The 16,460-nt window shown below is 38.5% G+C and overlaps 1 protein-coding gene and 1 long non-coding RNA gene across 2 annotated transcripts in view; one reads left to right on the forward strand and one right to left on the reverse strand.

Annotated features, from left to right (window-relative positions):
- The window catches only part of LOC150048863 (uncharacterized), a 103,605-nt gene that overhangs the window by 8,149 nt on the left and 78,996 nt on the right, over nt 1-16,460 (reverse strand). The window lies entirely within an intron of this gene.
- LOC150048864 (uncharacterized) lies at nt 9,367-10,547 on the forward strand. The gene is made up of 3 exons (XR_016539110.1): nt 9,367-9,517; nt 9,956-10,014; nt 10,497-10,547. It is a non-coding gene; the product is annotated as an uncharacterized LOC150048864 (long non-coding RNA).

Here is a 16,460-nt window from a genome sequence, read left to right on the forward strand (position 1 = left end):
TGTGGGAGGCTGGGATTGAAAGGATTGCTGTGTTTTACCAGCCCAGGTATAAAAACCCACAAGACTCTATCTCCATGGGGGTAAACTGGACACAGTAGCACAAGTATGTGAACCCAGCAATAGCAGGAAGCCTGAAAAGTAGTTGAATTGATACTTAAGCATATACCCAAGGGACAAGTGAGACCCTATCCTAAGAGTAATCAGTAAAAAGAACACCACTCATCAATATTGAGAAAGTCTAGCATGTGTAAGGCCTTGAGCTCAAATCTCTATACTGCCGAAGTAAAGAGAGAGAGAGAGAGAGAGAGAGAGAGAGAGAGAGAGAGAGAGAGAGAGAGAGAGAGAGAGAGAGAGAGAGTTATAGTATGGTACATCATTGCAAGTTTTCTGTACACTTCCTAATAAAGACCATGACTGACTGAACATGTACAATGTTAAAGGCAAAACATTGTTACCCCAATTGACCTACCGCTTTCCTCATTTATGTGAGGGACAGGTGATAGAAAGAAAGAAGGTATTCTTGATTCCTTAAATTTTCTTACTTCTTAGGTGAATCCTTTCCTCTCATAACAGTGTAATTCATGAAATAATTAGCTTTCATAAATGAAGACGTGTACTCAGACTTTTACACTCTAAGAATGATCAAACATGTGAAGCTCTATCGGTTCTTATTGGTACTAAATTGCAAAGTATGTTCAAAGACAATTGAAATTGATTAGATATAGAGAGAATATTATATAGAGAGATATAGATATAGATATCCAGCACTAGGTTTTTTAATGTCAATATTTATATCATAAATGATGTATTTTTACATTTTGTGTCCTAGTTATAGCTGACAGCGTCATTGATAAATACAATAATAACAATTAGTACCAGCCTTACACACACATACACACACTCAAAAAAGCCATGTCTATTCCTATTTTGAGCTATTTCTCTTTCTTTCCATTGGGATAGCTCCCCCCCACCACCACTGGAATGAGCTGTGAATGGGATGATAGCATCATACAGTCTATTTTCAGCTTATGCTCACAGACCAAGTTGAACTATCTAAAACCCAGCATTGACTACATACAGCTGTTATTGACTGTCAAAATGAACTTTCAAGGCAACCAATACTATGAGGTAAGAGAAAGGCAGTAGGGTAGCCTTGCGGGAAGAGAGGAATGATGATAACCTTTTATTCAGCCTTCTTTTGCCCATCAGTCCTTCTCTTATGCTGTCTCACACTATATGAGGCACTCTTATTTACAATCCACCCAACCTCATGTCTTGGGAGTTCTGGAAAGACCAACAGTATGTTGTGTCCTGGTCATAGTCATGTGTTGTCTCTACCTGTGCCCAGTAGCCGTACAGAACTTACTTTGCTAAGCAGAACCTATCTGCTACTCATGTTATGGTCTGGCTCCAGGCCCTTACAGATCTTCTTTGTTGTAATTCCTTTACTGGACTTTACAGGAAACTCCATTGTGTCGTTTTAGTACTAGTGCCACAGAGTCTGCTAAATTGTAACCCTCCAAGTGGCAAGACTTCTTATATAGAAACCTGAACTTGCTAAAGGACCCTTTCCTGCACTGGGCCTAATGAAATCTTCTAGTTTTCCATTTCACAAGTAAATAGAACAGAGCCATATTACTAATTGTGCTAGTAGAAAATACTGTGCTCTTTTCTTAGTGGTAAGAGATAGAAAAAGCAATATTGAATTTCTGGTCTTTGGAAGGCATTTTATAGCATTCTCAGGACCATTAGGGGTCTTAAACTTAAAGAACATTCTTGAAACTTGGTAAGAGTTTTTCTCCCATCCTCTGGGACACATTCATCTCACTAAGGACTCAAAGTACTATAACCATTCACTGCTTAGCCAGCCTAATTAACATGCTTTTGACAACACAATGGACACAGGGTTCTACGGAATGTCCCAGTCCAGTTTTCTCTGGACTGTTACAACAAGATCTGGGAGAGACAACTATTCTTGAGAAAAGACAATACATGTGTACTGTTCTTTGTTTCATAAGAGCACAAATAGCTTTTAATCCCACCTTCTGATGGGGACAAAAAATAAATAAATACACTTATCATATCAGTAATTTCCTACCTTGTTCTAAGGATATTTTAATCAACTCTTTCAAAAACAAAACCTGACTTCAGAAATTCTAAGTATGATTATTAATTGATATCAAACTTCTTCAGTCAAAATCCAAACTTCATCAGTAAATCTTTATAGTAACTTTTTTTTAACCTTATGAACCAATATTTTACATTTATCAAGTGGACATGTGAGGATTCAATTAGAAAATTCATACCAAGTACTTACAATAATGCAAGCTACATAGCAATCACTAAATGAATATCAAACTTTGCTAATCTGTTCCCCCATTACAGAAGTCAAACAAAGCTTAATTTATTAAATTTCTACAAATACAGCTTTTATTATGTGAAAGCATGTAAAGTTAGAATATCATGCATTCAGATTAGAATACCATCATGCAACTATGAGACAGCTTTAGTTAATTTAGATGCTACTAACATGGCTATTTGTAACTACAAATTATTTCTAGCTAATAAGTCAAACCCATAAGGAACAATTCAGACAGTTGCTCCGTTGTTCATTGTTCAACATGCTTCACCCTTTGTCACACTTCAGTCTGAAATCCGATGATTGTGGATAGAGAATGGCTGCCCAATGATTAGATTTGAACTCTAGAGCAAAGTCTAACTGCTGATCCAATCCATGATGCATGCACCCTCACAGGCTTAGCACGTTCCTTTATCCAGAATAAAAGCCATCACTGTATTTCACCCAATAGATTCAAAAGGCAACAGTTACATGGCAAAAAGAAAAAGGTATATGAAAAAAAAAAGATGAGATATCCTCTTGCATCAGAGAAAACAGAAAACACCTCTGCAGTAACAGCTCTGATGTCTGGGCATCAGGGAATGGTGCACAGCCCTGGCTGAGCTGCCTTCTCTAATCTGCACTAGGAAGACTAGACAGTCTTCCTAGGAAGACAAAGCTGAAGCTGAGAGAGAGGCATTTCACATTCATCTTGCTAATCTGCAAGACAGAGAGGGCAGGGTTGTGAGCCAGAGCTGCCACTAGCCATAAGCTCCCTGGATGGCTGCTTGGAGATGGTGATCAGCTTGCAAAAAAGTCCCAGCTCACAGCCACAGAGGCTGTGCCCTAGCTGTGCTTTCAGCTGCTAGGAGAAAGCCACTGTTTCCCATGCTACGAAAGCACAGGAAGGTGGTTTGGGAGCAGCAGAAGGAACAAGCTTGTCGCAGAAGAAAAAAATCATTGGAGGAATTTCACCTGGCTGCATAATCTGTTCCCCACCCCTGCTTTCATCATCCTGAGCACTACAAGGTAAGAGATGTGATGGAGAGGGAGGGTGGGAGGGATGGGGGGGAGATTATAGGATGTGAGGAAATATACTCAATTTGCCAACAGCATTTATTGGGGTGGGGGCTAATGGATGCACTTCCTCTGAAATCATTGAATATATAGGGTTTAGATGGAAAATTATTCAATGGGTACCATTTACCCCCCACTATGCCTCAGTCCTTGAGTGCTTTGCAGGTATAACACATGCCAGTAAGGCAAAAGGAAAGGGTGCTCTGGGTTTTCTAAGAAGCTGTAAATCAAACATTCATTGATATAGGCGGATGAGACAGAACCCTATCACACCACACAGCCAGCCGCAATCCTCAAATATGTCGCTGAATCCTTACAATTTACCAAGAGGAGCCAGACTCGCTCCACTAATGAAACTCCTCAGTATCCACAAATTCCAGTGAAGCCACCAGGCAATCAGCAAATCTGCAAACTATTCCAGAATAAGTCACGTATTTTAATCTCTTTTCCACCTGTTTTACTGTTTGCTTTACTGAACACAGGGTGAACCTTGGATAAGACATAGATGGTTTTAAATTTAACTGCAAACCAACACACATACATATGTACACATGTCCATACGTGTGCACACATAAACACACAGTGGCAAGTACATGCATAATTTGAATTAAATATCAAAAGATTTTACTTATAGAAAGCTGAGAGCATGAAAAGCTGGGACAGAGGAGACAGAACATAGACTCATTCTCTATACTCTTCAGATTTTCTCCTGTTTTATTCATTGTCACAAGAATATTTGGGATGCTTCCACAGAGCTCCAAAGATCACCAGCACCACTTTTTAGTACTGCGTGCAGAATATTAATCTCTACCTCAGTTTGAATGTGAGGCTGAGCCCTAGGAAATGCCTGCTGTTTACTGTAGGCTTTTGGGGTTCCCTTAATGAACACCTAAGTCAGAAAAAGTTGTGGATTTGAAGAAACCAAATGCAATGCTGGGTTCCTTTTCCAGCTCTCCATTCCTCTCTGTGAGTCATTTCTAAAGAGCAGTCACACCTACCTCAGCTAAGTATACTGTAGGTTAATCCTGGTCTTCAATATTGGACATTCCCATATTCCAAAGACCCTAATCACTTAAATTTCTCCCTCCATTCCCCTTCCCACAGTCTTTGGTTTCATCCACTGTTTGTAATTCAGTATTGGTTTGGTTATTTATCTTGGGTTTTTCTGGGATATACAGAACAAGTTCATAGTCTCTATGTTCCTTGAGGCTAGACATGACCGACACATATACTCAAATCTTGAATTGCTATGAAGTGTCCTAAATGCTGAGTTGAAGGTACAAAGTTAGAAGTAAAAATATAAGATATCCAATTAAATTTGAATGTTTAATACATACAATCTATGGGATGTATTTATACCAAAATGTACTTGTTGTATATGGATACCTTTGTTATCTCACAGTCTTGGTTGTATATTCATGGGGAAGAGGAGGCCAATATATAGGGAGAAATATTACAGAGGGCCACTGTAGTGTAGGTTTTACTCAGAGTGGTATTTGCCCATACAGTCTTACAAGGAAAAGTCTTTAGCAAATGGCAAATGATTGCCTTTCAATTGAGTATTGCCTTCCAGTAGCCAGGGCCAATGTCCTTAGTCAAGCAAGACAGCCATCTAGGCTTCCATTACAAACCAATCAATTTGGCTTTGAAACCTATTCATAACCTAGATAGACTGAGATTGTGGAAGTGAGTAGAATTGCTAGGCAAGTGTCAGCAGGTTTACCGGCATTCACCAGAAATAAGAAAAGAAAAGTTGTTTAAGACTATTGCCTTACAAGCCAAGTGCAGTGGCTCACACCTGTAATCCTAGATACTCAGGAGGCTGAGATCTGAGGATCAAGGTTCAAAGCCAGCCAGGGCACAAACGGATCTGAGACACATCTACAATTAACCTTAAGAAAATGGGAAGTGGCACTGTGGCTCAGGGTGTTGGGGTGGTAGCCTTGAGCTGAAGATCTCAGGGACAACTCCCAGGCCAATTTCAAGACCCATGACCCCAAAAAAAGAAAAGAAAAAAAGAGAAGAGAAAGAAAAAGACTATTGCCTTACAATGTTACAGAATTTCTATACTGTCACAAAATAGGTTGGACTTTGATCATTAATGTTTCTCTAGCAGTAGTTCTTAATGAATGACTTTTATGGTACTTTAGACTTGCTGAAAATGTCCTATCTTTGATATTCTCAGCTATTTAATATACCTTTTATACACTGCCATTTCTACATACATTCAAAGGTTATATAGTGGATACCAATGAGATGAACTATTAAGGGCTAGTAAAATATATTCACAAAACTCAGCTCTTGCTTTGGTAGAGCCTGTGCATGATGCTAATTGAGGATCCTCCATGACCATGTTACACTGGCTAGGTTGCCGAATTCTGCTGGAACATGATGTGTGGAATTCCTGCCAGTTTCATGAAGCACACTTGATGATCAGGTGGTCTTCATGTGGTCATGGTTGTGAAATGCCATGAATTACTTCTGGCCTAGTTTCTTCATTTACATGGGACTTTGTTGTGGATTGTTTGGTTAACCCCAAAGTGTGTACCAATATACATTTCCATCAATGGCATCTGAGGACAATAATTTTGCAATCAGTAGACTTCAAGGCCTGTGTACATTGTGATTCAAATAAGAATCATCTCTTACCACTTTCCTAGGGCAAACCACAAAAATTTGCTTATACAATGAACATGTTCTATCTGATTACTATATTTTCTGCTGTCTGTAAATTGAGAATGGATAAAATCAACTGCTGTGGCATCTTCATCCTACCAGTCTATACTATGGTTACACTAGAGAACTACTTCTTCAGAGCAATTATTCTTAATCTAATCAGGTGGTTAAATGATGTATTGAATATATTTAATGATGGCATATGACCAATTTTTTCTCCTTTCAAGAAATTCTCACTGTCACAAAATATTAGTTTATGTTACATTAAATTTTAACTAAAAATTTATCACTAGTTGTTTTTTTTCATTGTTAAGCCAAGTATTATTGGTTCTTTCCAGTTCTTTTTCTGTGAATATTAGTTTCCTCTTTCTTTATTCTTCTTTCTTCATCCTGGCACTTAGTTACTAGCTATCAAGTAGTGGCAAAAGCCAGGTCTTTTTTTTAAATGTGTAGGGAAAAAAAGTACTTGTAGAGTAAATGTTTTCCATTTAACTTACTTTTCCTGCCAACTGGAGGGATGTTTGTAGTGTTCCATTCCTAAGGCCACATCACTGATTCTTTGGGAAAAACAATCTTACATTCTGAACCACTAGAGATTTATAACATCAATGCCGTGATCATTGGCAGGTTTTATTTAGGATATAAAATGAACTAAGGATGGGTTATACTCTGAAAAGTTTGCTTCAGTTCTTTATTTCAGGGGTGTGTGTGTGTGTGTGTGTGAGAGAGAGAGAGAGAGAGAGAGAGAGAGAGAGAGAGAGAGAGAGAGAGAGAGAGAGAGAGAGAGAGAGAGAGAGAACTGGGGGTAAAGGGAGGCTAGAAAAAATTGCTCAGAACTCGTGTTTCTTCCATATGAATATAAATTACCTGGGAATACTGTTAAAATCCAATTTTGGACCCATTAGATATGGAGTGAGATCTTATACCTTGCAGATCAATAAAACTCCTGAGTGATCCCAGATGCTGCTTTTGCAGGGGACCACACTTTGAATGGCTATAGTCTAGAAGAAAGCCCAGACAGAGGCAGAGGACCATTATTAGCCTACTAGAGGAAAAACAAGTGACGCTCTAGAATCCACATAGCCTGTTCATGATACTTAGCCACAAGAGGAGCCTACAGAAACAGCACCTACCTATGGTAATTCTCTTACCACAGAACTGGGCCTGCTTCACTTCCCTTCTCTCTTGCCTATTGCCTTTCTTCTCCTAGTATGAGTCATACAGGAGTGGGGAAAGATTATAAGTAACAGACCACAGACATCAAAGAGCTTACAACAGGTGTAGTTAATCCAGACAGCCACAGCAGACAAAAACACTAGACTAAGATTACCCCAATATCTAATTTCCATCCAGCTATTGGAGGGATCTAGTCAGAACATGGATGTGTATCTCAGGCCTGTTGAGAGCTCTTCATTGTTTTCAATGTGTGAGAATGCAGGCCTATCTATAGTTTGCAGACGCAGCACCTGCTTTGCTTTCCTTCTGCTTCCTTCAGCCATATTTTGTCATTCCAGAACACAGAATATCTTTTTTAGATAACACAATTTGCCTGGATTCTCCATTTAAAGACCCTCAAAAATGACCCTCCAGGAACTTTCCTAACCATTTACCTTCCTCTCTTAATCAGTTTGGGCTGCCAAAACAAGGTTGTGTAGACAAGGTGGCTTATAAACAACACAAATTTTTATTTACAGTTCCAGAGTTTGAGAGGGCCAAGATCAGGGTGCCAGCCCTGGCCAGCCCTGGGGAGAGGGTTCTTTTGAGCAACACAAAGTGACAGAAAGAGGGCTAGGGGCTTTTGTATGGGCATTATTATGAATTCATTACCCTTACTATTCCCACCTTTTAATGTCATTGCATTGGGAATATAGATTTCAATGTATACCTTGGGTGAGGGATATATTCATTCACTTCCATAAAGTACGCGCGCGCGCGCGCACACACACACACACACACACACACACACACACACACACTATGCGTTTAGCTGTATAGAGTAGTAATTCCCAAACCTAATCACATATCATTACCATAATGTACAGCTTGTAAAAAGATTGACTTAAAAAGTGATGTCTAAGGGACCAGGAGTTTGGCTTAGTGGTAGAGTGCTTGCCTAGCATGCAAGAAGACCTGGGTTCAATTCCTCATTACCACATACATAGAAAAAAAGCTGAAAGTGGGGCTGTGGCTCAAGTGGTAGAGTTCTAGCCTTGAGAAAAGTCCAAGGACAGTGCTCAGACCCTGATCTCAAGGCCCATGACTGGAAAAAAAAAGTGATGTCTAAGTCAGGTGCCTATGGTTCAATCCTATAATTCTAGCTATTCATGAGACAGAGAGCTGAAGATTGAAGTTCAAAACCAGCTTGGCAGAAGTCTTTAATACTGTACCTTCAATTAACCAAGAAAAAGTAGAAGTAGAGCTGTACTCAAAAGCTAGACCATGAGCCTTGAATGAAAAAGCTAAGGTACTTAGTTCAAGGTCCCGTATTGGAGTAAGACAACAATTTTTACGTTTGACTTTCAAGGAATTTTTCAGCTAAATGTCCATGCACATTTCAATGAGTGATTGGTTTGTCTTTATGTGGAACAGTTCTATTTTCCCATAAGCACTTGGGTAAGTCTGTTTCAAGCACAAACTTTACCTTTAAGTGGTATGGTAATTACAGGTAGTATTTAGAAATAGCTGAAGAATATTAATAAATGCAATGTAGTAGGTCAAGCACCAAAAGGGTATTTTCTTCAACTATACTATAGGGCCCCTCAAGCCTTTCTAAAACTCCTGGCCTGTTATTCTTTTTTTTTGCCATTCCTGTAGCTTGAACTCAGGGCTTAAGCACTGTCCTTTGACATTCTCAAGGCTAGTGCTCTATCACTCGAGCCATAGCACCACTTACAGCTTTTTAGGTGTATGTGGTACCAAGGAATTGAACCCAGGTTCAATTGCATGCTAGCAAGCACTCTACCACTAGGCCAAACTCCTGGCCCTCATCTGTTTTTCTTAAGGATAGACACACTCCATACAAATGAAAGCTATTTTACATCTATGTCATTAGATAATTTACATAATAATAACAAAGGCTACTGATATTAAATCCAAGCCACACTATATATTTCATTGTTCCACTGAACAGCGTTCTTAATGTAGTTTAACCCTTTTTTAGATTGTATCAACATTACAACTATTATTTTCATGGTAAAACCCAAAGGTATTTGTTGCTTTGCTTTTTTGTTCTAAGCTGCCCTTTGAGTACTGGCTTAATTTACTCTTGATTTTTTTCCCTTCTCTTTATCAGTTTCTTTTCACCACACTTCAGTCTGGACGCCCAAGTCATCAGACTTGGTGAAAAAGGAGCTAAACTGATCCACAGAGTCTAAGTCAAAAGCTTGGGTTTTGTTACAGATCAACTAAACAACTCTATGAGCTTGGGTATGTCCTTCTTCTGTTTCTTTAAGACTTAAACCACTGAGGGGTATACAAGTTTAAAGGTTCTTCTAGATCTAGAAAGCCCCTACTTCATACCCCAGCCTAGAAAATATGTCCTTTAATAGACTAGTATCTTGATCCACCTTCATTGTTTATCTGGTTCTCACTTGTCTTGGGTGCCTTTCATTCTTATAACAGGCCTCTATTTTTTGATGTGCTATGTTACTGTCTCTACCTCCTCCAGATTGGGTAGAACTGGAAAGAAAGAATTTTCCTCCATTGCTCCATAATTTATCACAGGAACTCACAACACCATAGAATGGAGCAAGGATTTAATGAAAGCACCTCCATTTACTCTGGGAATGAGTACACTCAAATGGTCATCATAGGACGGGGTGAGGAACCTGGAGAAATAACATTCTTTATGTTGTGTTCTGCTAGAATTGAAACTGACTAAATTCTTCTCTGGAAAGTCATCTCTCCTGAATAAGTTTCTCTAGGTAAGTTGTTTTGCCACATACGCAGAAAACTCTTCATTATGCTTTAAGCCCCTCACCCCCCCCCAAAAAAAATACAAAGTGATATCTTACATGTGTTTTGTCTTCTTTCCTTCCTATCCCTGGGCTCTTTTAAAATTATTTTTGTTGGCACATTGTAAGTCATACACCGGAAAGGATTTCATCATGTAGACATTTTAAGGTGAGGTGTTACAATTCATGGAAAAGCATGAATAGAAGTCATCTCAACACAAGCATCCTTTGAAGCCAAAATCATCTCCAAATTCTGCCTTCATCCATCCCACTCTCCCTTCCCCAAGGCACAGAGCAGTCCTCGACTCCTTTATCCTTTAGAGGGAGAAAGCAAGAAAAACACCTAATAGATCCCTTTGGTTGGAATTCTTCCAATAACTATAGAACAATGGAGTTCATTCTGGTGGCATTTGATGGGGATTTCTCTTATTTCACATTGATACTTTCTCCAGTTGTAGGAAGACTACTGTGGGTTCACTTGCAAAGAGACAAGATGTGTCCAGGTGAGTTTCTCAGAGTAGCAGACACTAAATCACTGCCAGCGACTATCAAGTTCTTGATTTCAGAACAGAAAAAAGAGGAAGAAAACTTGAAACAAAAGAAACATAAGACTTTTAGAAAGCACCTCCACTGTCTATGTAAGACATGTCAGAAATAACAAATGTGGGGAAACCATACCTCAGCCATTGGTTTTACAAGATAAAAACTCTGCAAGATCGGGGCCTGGGAGTTTGGTCTTAGTGGTAGAATGGTTGCCTAGCATTCACAAAGACCCAGGTTCAATTCCTTGGTACTACATACATAGAAAAAAGCTGGAAGTGGTGCTGAGGCTTCAAGTGGTAGAGCTCTGGCCTTGAGAGAGTCCAAAGACAGTGCTCAGGCTCTGAGCTCAAGCCCGGGAATGGGAAAAATACTCTACAAGCTCATTTCATTATTGTTAACTTTTATTACTTTTGTTACTTTTGTTACTTTCTATATATTGTATATGAAGGCAAGCAGTTTCCTACATTAAAATCAGATAATTCACTTCAGAAGTTCTACTAGCTAGCTATGAATGATAATCAATGTGGCCCAGAATTGTGACATTAGTAATTGATTTACATATCTCCCCTGAGAAACTGTTTATCCACATGCTTTGTGATATTCAATTTCATATTTGTTTCCGTGTCATATGGGAAAAATTTAACGGGAATTTGGGACTTCTGCCAAATCTGCTGCATTCTTAAAGTCAAACATTTCAAGCAAGATGAAATAGGAAATTCAGTTACAGGTATCTTCTGTGGAGAAAAACTTTTTCCATACTAAAGAGAAAACAATGACCCCACCCTACTCCTTTTTAGTGAGCCCTACTATTTCACTTTGTTGTACTTTGATGTTTGCTTTCTAAGGAGTTATACTATTTGAGATCTCCCTTGAATTGACTATATCCAGTTATTGCATTATTTTATCTCACAAAAGTATCACTCTTTGACAGGCTGGAACTAAAAAATGAACCTGGTCCTTTAATATATATGATTTGCAAAGCTTGATACAGATGTTTCTGAATGCTTCTCTACCTTGCAGCCATTCCAGAAATACTGAAAATAAATGTCTGCCCAAGGAGCCTTGGTTGTTTGAAGTGCTTTCTCAGAAAAGGTTATCCATTGTGAAGAAAGAACGTTGCACTGCTACCCATAGATACCAGGAAGTCAGTTGGGAATTTTTGAGAAAATAGTGATTTTTAAATTAGAAAATGAAACTGAACACCACCCTAAGCTCAAAACAACATTGTCTAGAGTGGAATAGAAAAAGACGCGTTTTAAAAATTTTTGTCTAAGTAATGCAAATCAAAACAACTCTGATTCCACCTCACTCCAGTTAGAATGGCCAGGATCAAGAAAACCAGTAACAACAGATGCTGGAGGGGATGTGGCCAGGAGGGATCACTACTACACTGTTGGTGGGAGTGCAAACTCGTTCAACCACTATGGAAAGCAGTATGGCAGTTCCTCAAAAGACCAAACATACAGCTCCCCTATGACCCAGCAATTCCACTACTAGGCATTTACCCAATTGTCCAGAAACAAAGACATACTAAATCCACTAGCACAACGATGTTGTGTTATTTACCATAGCAAAGATACAGAACCAGCCCAGATGCCCCTCAGTTGATGAGTGGATCAAAAAGACATGGTATTTATACACAATAGAATTCTATGCTGCTGTCATAAAGAATATTGTCCCATTTGTAAGGAAATGGAAAGACTTAGAGAAAAATCATATTAAGTGAAATAAGCCAGACTCAAAGGAACATAGGCTCAATGGTTTCCCTCATTTGTCATAATCAGTAAAAACCTTGGGCTCTCCTAGCAGAGATTTACAATAGAACAAAACCCCGATACATAAGGCCATATAGTATGATGCTAAATGAAAGGACCTCTAGGATATAGAAACAAAAGCCATATAAGGAGTGAGTGTTGTCCTTAATGTACTATGTTATCTCTCATCTCTTTTGCTGTCCCTTGGTTATCTCATATTGTTACAGTATTTCACCTTGTTATCAGATAAATTGTATACATGTGTTTTTGGTTATTTGAAATCAGATAGGGAAAGGGGAAAACAAGATGAGGGGCAGGAGTGGGGAGAAGGAAATGGGGAGCAAGAAATGGAAAAGGGTATCAATGTATGTGAAGTAATCCATTTTCTATCTGGTGAATATAATGTAACCCTTCTATTAATTGCAATAAAAGTATATGGAAAAAATGTTGTCTAGGTTCATTACCCAGAAGAATAACAGATAAGATGCAGTAAATAATAATGGGTTAAAGTATCTATTATATCACTAGAAAGTGAGGTAAACTGGACCACTTCCAGAATTTTCAGATAATGATCCTCAATAAAGGACTAAGGAGGTAGCATAGAAGAATTGCTAAACAGGGAAATTTCTTCAAAAGTCAATTTCCTTCTTGGGATTCTAAGATAAAAATTGCAAGATAGTATACATATGCACCAGAAGAGCCCAAACTTACCAACAACTTACCATGCCCGGTCAGCATGGCCTCTTTTTTCCATCCATTGTTTTCATACTAAAAAAAAAAAAAACCACCCAGTGTTGCGGTGTTACCCAGGAATGGACTTGTGAATGCAAAGTGCCTCCCATGGGATTCTCAGCCTTTACTAGAGGATGTACAAGGCTAAGACTCTCAGTGCTTGGAGATGTCAGAACGAATCATGGACATCAGAATCTAGGATTCTAAATGCTGACATCCCATTTCTTAAAATAGAACCTCCATATGGGCAGTATTCTAATCATTTTATTTGGATATATTCCTGAGGCTTGCATGTTATGTTGTTTAGCTCTTTCAGAGAAATATTTCATAGGCTGCAAATTCTCACCAAGGTGCAATTTTAAGAGATATTTGTGTAAGTATTAGAGAAATATGTGTGTGAAAAACCACTAAAAATTTTTTAAAGGAAAGGCATAAAAAAGAAAAATATAGTGCTTGCCCAGGTTTGATTTCTCGGTACCACATACATAGAAAAAGCTGGAAATGGTGATGTAGCTAAAGTGGTAGAGCCCTAGCCTTAAGAGACAGCCCAAGGACAGTGCTCAGGCCCCTAAGCTCAAGCCCAGGACAGAAAAAAAACTAACAATAAAAAGAAAAAGGAAAATATAGAGTGGATCATATGAATGCATGTAAATATTTATACAATTAATTTGGGCTAATTAAAAAAGAAGTGAGAGGGAGATAGAGTGCTGAAGGACTCAGATATATCATTCCTTATGGAGTCCTCAATGGGAAACTGCACAGCAGTATGGTAAAATTTTCAGAAAAATTCCATAACACTGCCCAAACTAACATTTCAGTAGCTACTCCCAAATTTTAATGTTTGACCACAAGGCTGTCTGTTCTAGTATGAGCTGGGCAGAGTGGGATGGTAGACTTACTATGCAGTGCGATAGAATTCTACTGCTTTCCTTCGTCTCTAGATTGTGTCAAGGGTAAACAGAAAGAGCCACCTGCTGCTTTGATGATGCATTTGACCAGAATGTTAAAAAGGTATTTTTTAGCTTCATAAACTGCATACATTTAAAAAGCCTACCATAACCAGCACAGATGAAGCTATGCCTTACCAAGAGACAGAAAAAATCACCACTGCTGTTATTATCCGATTTACAGTCATTTTAAATAATCAGAAAATTGGTGAGACAATCAAAAGTGATCTGGCTTCACATATCCTCTTATGCCAAATTCAAAACCATGTCGATAGTGAGGTTTAACCTACCTTCTATTATCGTGCTATCCTGTCACTAAACGCAGTTAACATCATACTTGATACTAATTTTTAAATACTGTATTGAAACAAGAAAAGCAATGTGATATATAACCCCTTGAATATTGCTGGCTACAAATATGACAACCAAAACTATGCTAATGAGCAAGGAAAAGGTGTCAGTGTATCTATCTAAAGCAATAAATTGATTCAATACCATCAATATCCAATGCCATTTTAGAAACAAAAAAATATACTTGAAATGTCTGAACTGCTTTCTTATCCTAAAATAATATAATAACTAAATAAATATTTTAATAGTTCAGTTTTCCCCATATATTGTCTTTCTCAGTTGTTATGCAGAAAGCATACTTTTCTTCTCTGTCTTTTCTCTTATTTCCCCTTCTTCTGGTCCTTTTCCACGTGAACATCTTATAAATAATTTCCATTTTGGAAAATTGTTAGATCCAGCCCTACAACTATCCCAAGGGCAGGAGTTTTGAAAAAGTCTGCTACAAATTTCATTTAACAAATAAAAGCAGGGAACTGAGGGAATGAAAAGGAAGGAAGGGAAGAAAAAACAGAAATGTCCTCATTACCTAACTTATGAAATGGTAACCCCTCTGTATAGCACCTTAGTAACAACAATAATTTTTTTTAGAAAAGAACAACAAGGACTCAATGAAGTGCTAAATTGCTCCTTGTCCATTGCCAGCTTCTAGAATCCCCGTGCTGCACCCCTCCTGCCTCAGGCTGCTTCTCCAGGAAGTCTTCTCAGCTCCCTCTGCAATGACCTTATAAGGTATCATGGTAACTCATAACTGGCTGTTGTGTCTACAGCAAGATTCCTCTTTCTTCCCTTCCCACTGTTTTTCTGTTTAAGAATAAAATCGCTATCCACCCAAAAAGGTAAGAAATTAAACAAATATTATACTTGAATGCCACTTCCTTCCAGATATAGAAGAGAATGGATTTAACTCCAGAGAAAGTCCAGAGGAAAGGAGAAACAAAACAAACCAAAGGGATTTGGGGGGGGGGCAGGGAAAAGGACAAGAAGGCTGAAGTTTTAAATATGAATCTTAGTTTAGAAAGGCTCTCTGTTTTTGAACTTGAACAAGTTCATTGAACTTCTCTGGTTGCAGGTTTACCACCCAGATTAGGGGGACTAATTCAAAACAGAACAAATCTAAGAATCCCACTGAGATTAGTGTTTCCAAAATGCTTCACACTGTATAAAAAGGGAGACTGAGGTGCCAAATGCTATTACTGTCCTGTGCCACCATGTTTTAAATTGACTTCTAACCTTTGATACAATAGAATGTGCATCCCCCCTTAAGGTCTATGAAATGCCAAACTAGCAATAAGGTGGGGCAGATTTAAGTAGGTCTGGCCAAGTTAAGTGCTAGCACAGTTGAATCAAAAGTAGTACAGATGGGGGGGGGGAGGGAAACGGGTACCAAGACATGTGAAAGGGTACCAATGTATGTGAATTAATGCACCTTCTATCTGGCAAATATCATGTAATCCTTTTACTAATTACAATAAAAAAATAAAATTTAAAAAAATAAAAAAAAGAACAACAACAACAACAAAACAAAAAAAGTAGTACAGATTCTTGGGGCCTGCTGAGAGTTTGGCCTAGTGGTAGAGTGCTTGCCCAGCATGCATGAAGACCTGGGTTCAATTCTTCGGTACCACATATATAGAAAAAAAGCCAGAAGTGGTGCTGAGGCCCAAGTGGTAGAGTTCTAGCCTTGAGAAAGTCCAAGGACAGTGCTCAGACCCTGAGCTCAAACCCAGGACTGGCAAAAAAAAAAAAAGTAGTACAGATTTAAATTGTAGCATGTAGAGAGGCTAAACATTGAAATCAGTCCTCTGGAAAGTAGAAAGAGGATTGCAAGTTAACCCTTAGGGAAAGTAAAATCAAGCCATAGAATTGTAGCATCTCTACATTTACTGAGCCCTATGTTCATTCTAAAGCTAGCACTTAATGATCCCCACTCTGTACCTTCAAGTGTGCTAAATAGTTGATCTATACTGTTGTCCTCAAAACCACACAGTAAGTGAATAGGCTATTAACACGGTAAACAAAATTTTTACAGATGTTACATGAATGTTTCAGAGAGGTGAAACATATTTATTGGGGCCACCTAAAGGAAAAT

The sequence above is a fragment of the Megascapheus bottae genome, chromosome 21 (genome assembly GCF_031878675.1).
Source record: "Megascapheus bottae isolate mThoBot1 chromosome 21, mThoBot2.hap1, whole genome shotgun sequence".
Classification (NCBI taxonomy): domain Eukaryota; kingdom Metazoa; phylum Chordata; class Mammalia; order Rodentia; family Geomyidae; genus Megascapheus; species Megascapheus bottae.